Source organism: Cupressus sempervirens, chromosome 10, assembly GCF_028749045.1.
Source record: "Cupressus sempervirens isolate cs-2001-9-10 chromosome 10, ASM2874904v1, whole genome shotgun sequence".
Lineage (NCBI taxonomy): Eukaryota > Viridiplantae > Streptophyta > Pinopsida > Cupressales > Cupressaceae > Cupressus > Cupressus sempervirens.
Genome location: NC_143127.1, coordinates 718,225,786 through 718,230,864, shown reverse-complemented (window position 1 = coordinate 718,230,864; position 5,079 = coordinate 718,225,786).

Here is a 5,079-nt window from a genome sequence, read left to right as displayed (position 1 = left end):
ACTCACTTGAACTTGAAGCTCGGTCCATACTAATCACTTTTAAGTAGCTCAAACTTAGTCAACACTATGTGACTTGGTGAACATTGAGAAACTCGGTAGCTACTGAATCACTTGGTTAAAATTGCATAACTCAGTCCACACTAGATTCACATTGTTAACATTGTGAGCTCGATAGATATAATAGATCTTGATTAACATACTAGAGCTCGATTAACACTATGATCTTCTTTTCTTCCTCTGAATAGCTTGGTAGCCTCTGCTACACTTAGTTTTCATTGTGTATCTCAAAAAACACTAGAAACTGATTCAGGTGCTTGGTAGACATTGTATTCTGACTACATGGATCAGGAACAACTGAATCACTTGGTTAATAATGCAAACTAAATGATAAGGTTGGTAGTAACTATAGAGCTTGGTATCAATGCAATCATTTTGACTAACTGTAGAGTCACTGATAGAAAAATTGACCTTAATGTCAACAAAAGGGTCTAAAATGGACTATCTAACCTTGCAATCAAACATAGAAATTATTACACAAAATTGAGTGCATAAAAGAACATAAACTTTTATTAATGAAATCAAAATTTGACATGTATATAAGCCTTTTACATGCTCCTTAAATCCATCTAATTAGCCCTACATATAGTCATATAAGTTTCCTTGGATTTGTTACAATGAATCATAGAACAATCTCTAGATCTACCTTCTCCTAACTACTATTCATGATATCTTGTGCATATTGACATGTTTAAATTTATAAGATATAATTAAACTAGAAGTAGTATGCATGGACCTCCTAAAACTCATAGTGGATGTAGTATGTTTTGAAATGTCATGGTTTCAAATTACCCTGATGAGAATAGAATACATCTAGGGGAAACTTCTTCCCATCTACAACATATCCTTTCAGACATTGGGCCAACTATAAGGCTAGACCCTTCTTCTACTTCAGGTTCTGCAAAACCAAGGTAGGTGGACCTATTAGATTCTTCATATGGTACTAGTATTCAAAGCATATATTGAATCTAAACAAAGAAGATTGAATCCTTGTATATTTTGTACTTATGCAAAGATCATAGACATAAAATAGCCAATGACATGACCTAAGAAATTGATAAGCTAAATGAGGGAATCCTTTCAGCTCTTAAACGAAAAGGGAAATGGATGATTATAATTTTTATTTTAGCAAATCACCAAATATGTAGCAGTAAGAACTTGTTGATCTTGTAGCTAACTAGTGCCTTATCTATTGGGAAATTTCACAAATCACAAACATACATCTATAATACTAGTGACATATTCCATACATCAAGATATCAGATATATCTTATCACTTTGTGAATTAGACATCGGTGTTCATAAATACCTCATTCTCATTAAGTATCCTTCTCAAATAACCAACAACCCTATCAAATACATAAACTATTTACTTGGCTTTTTGTTCCAAAAACAAAACATATCAGACATACAACATTAAGGGGATGCAAAAGGGTCTAAGTTCTTTGTCTCTAAACCTCAAAAAATTTCAAATTATAGAGATAGAGGACAAGAACTAGAATGAAACTAAGAAGATTCTTGCTCATTGTATTCATTTCTTTGAAAATATACATTCAAGGTACATGTAAACAATTCATAAAACCACTAAATAGATCACGATAATCTATATTAGCTTAACTACTGTTGTTCATACAAGAGAGAAAATATGTTGAAGAGAATGGTATCACATTAATTAAAACACATCAAAACTAGAACCTTGGTCTCACAATACTGAGAAAACTCAAGATTGGAACTCCCACAATGAATGAGAAAGAGAGAGATATAGGAAAAGAATGAAATCATGGATCTGATTTGGAAGTGTCATGTGTCTACTTGAATCTTCATTCCCTATTGTTTCAATGCAACTCACATCTTTCTACAACTGAAATCAAATAGGAATCTCATCATTGTTGTGTAACAAACTCAAAATATCTCTTCCTCAATGATGAAAATACTTCTTTGGGAAAAATATATTTGAAATGCTAATAATCCATCCACTAAAATGACTTAGAAGTGACAAAATCTGCCCCTAATTAGATTCATATTGCCTCTAATGTTCATCTAGTTCACCATTTCATTAGAAATCAAATCTGAATTACCCTAACTAATGAAACTAAAAAATGGATACTTGAGACAAAACCTTGAATAATTTGAACTAGTGGCTTCCTGTGCAAAAACAATCTCCAAAAATGGAAATTTCATTCGCTTCTGGTTCTGGCTATATATAATAGTGCTATATTTTCTTAATAGAAATGCCTAGTAGATCAAATTGAAAATTAGGTTCCTATTAAGACCTCAGGTCTGCATCTCATTTTAAAATTTTATGCAAAAATTTGATTAATCCTAAAGTCACAAGTTTAGATTATATCCTCTGTATATTTAACATGACCTGGCCATTCATAAATAGGAAAATAATAAGAAATTGTTATTTTACAAATTTTGATTTTCCCTCCATTTATGCATTTCAAGTCAGACTAGGTTTGACTGACTAGACACGTGTCATGCTTTGATTCATTGGCCTTCTACACTATCACATTTTGGTTTGTCTAGCTGGCACCATGTGTCCAATTTTAATTTGTCTGGTGGATCCACTCATTAACCACTTCAGTCTCCATGTTGTTCAAAATTTATGATAGGGCACCTATACTCGAGCCTTGAGTGCACTTGCAAGCCTTTTGTCACTAAAAGCTAACACTTTTAAGATATTTACATATCCGTCATGCACATATTTAAACACTTGATACGTCCCCCACATGTCCAATGTGGGACTAAACATTTTAAACATTTCCACTAGTTTTGAAGGAGTGGGAAAGAAAAAAAACCTCTATAATATCATTTGGTTGTGTATGACAACACTTACAGCTCTCAACTCATGCTTTGTTCTTCTCTTCAACAATTTTCCTAGTTGGATTTCATCATCAAATGCTCCTTTAAGAGACAAAACTTTTTCCTACAATGATATTAATGAACTCCTAATGCATACTCCAACACCGCAACTGCTCATTTCCATGGTGTAGAAACTCCCCCAACTGAAAACAAAAGAATCATGCCAAGGCATATACATTGTTGTTGGCTACAAAACTGGCTCTGCAATGAACTATATCTCCAAACAAAGATGTCTCCAAGTTCAAGCTCCTTCATTCAGCATCTAGAAAATCAAAAACATGCAATAGATCTTTTGTTCACTGCTGATTCCCTACACTTGCTCAGTGTCAGTTTGGTTTGGTACCTACAACTACCAAAAGACAACAAAGATGCCCATGCTGCTCATGCATTTTAACTTGTTAGTTTGCTCTTACTTCTAACTTGTGAGTCTGCAACTCCTCATGGTATCCTTAGTTATCTATGTGTGTGCATCTAGACAAGGTGTCATAAAACAAAAGCAATACTCCCTCATTCATCTCTTTCATCAATTTGTGTGAAGATTCTCTCCTTCATGAATCTACATTGGAAAATGATTTGCTTTCTTCCTTTTTATTGCATTTCAATGACTTAGAAGATAGAATCACAATGCTTATTTGGTGGATATAGATACAATGTACCTCATTAGGGATACTCAAAATCACCACTCTTTTCTAATACCAAGCACGTGGGTGGGAGGAAATTACTCAGTCATTCATCCACAAAGCACTACGAGTTTTAACTCACTTCATTTGAGGAGAAGGATTAAGAAGTGTTGTTTTTTTACATGAAGCACAAAAAAATTCCATCTAAAAACCCATGCTATACCAATAAAACATGCTTCTATATTAATGGTACACTCTAGTCTCTTTTCAAGATCAAACCATGTAAGCACAACCTCTACAAAATTATGGCATATATGTAACTTCACACATCCATTTGATCTCTACCAAGATGATATACATATAATGAAACTCATAGTGATTATACTATTATAATCACTCCTTCAAAATATCTTTAATTCCCTAGAATTCTATCAATCCGATGCAATTGGTCGAGCCCCAAAGTGGGTTCAGGTAAAATTTTTTCCATATTTAAACAACTGACATCTCAAATTGATCTAATGAATATCTAGTACTAACTAAAATCGAACTTGATCACTAAAAAATGATTTAGAACTAATTTCATCTCTTACTTGTGAAATGTCGATTTCTTGCCAAGGGGTCCTCTAACTAGCTTTAAAAACTAATCAAAACACCTGACTATGCCCTAAGATTTAACATACCACTTCTTTGTTCTGCATTCTTCTACCATGTCAAATTTTGTCCTATGAAGATCACTTAGTCAAAAGACATTGATCATCAAATTTTCCTTCTCAGAACTTCTTGCAAGTAAAAATGTTAGAAAACCATAAAATGCATTCAATTTTGGCTTTGAAAATAGGTCAAACTGACACTTGGGGGGACAAAAACTTGAGCATTAGTTCACTGTCACGAGGAGAGTATAAATATATGATTTGGGCTCATGGTGAATAACTGAGAAAATTTGGCAAGTGGTCAAAGTGGGCTACTTAGATTTGTAGAACTTAGAATAGTGGCAAAAAAGTGGTTTTTGCAAATAGAATTGACCTAGGAAAGTGTGCAAACAGATTCATCAAGACTTGCTAACTAGTACACTTAAAGAATTTTTAGATTAGAATGCAATGGTACAATCCATTTGATCTCACCTATCATAGATTTAGATTTATGAAATCTGGAATAGGGGCATTGATCAATTTTCACTCCATAACACCAGTAAAACTTTATAAATTGCGTATGGAATCACGTTAAAAAAATGATCAAACATATTTGTCATAAGCTCAAATCTGAAATATAAAAAGTCTCTAACCTCTGGAATGCAATGCAAAAGGAATTATCTCATTTTGTTCAACTAGGTCAAAGTTATAATTAGCTAAAAAAGGCCTCCCAGAATTTTGAGCAATTTACATCAGCACAACAACAATAAACAACTGACTTTGAGGGATTCAAAACCTAGTCAAGAAATATCAAAATAACTTGAAATCTAAAAAATAGGTTCTCTAATATGGGTACTAAACATTACCAAAGTGGTGAGTCATGAAACATAACTAGGTGCAAGGTATTC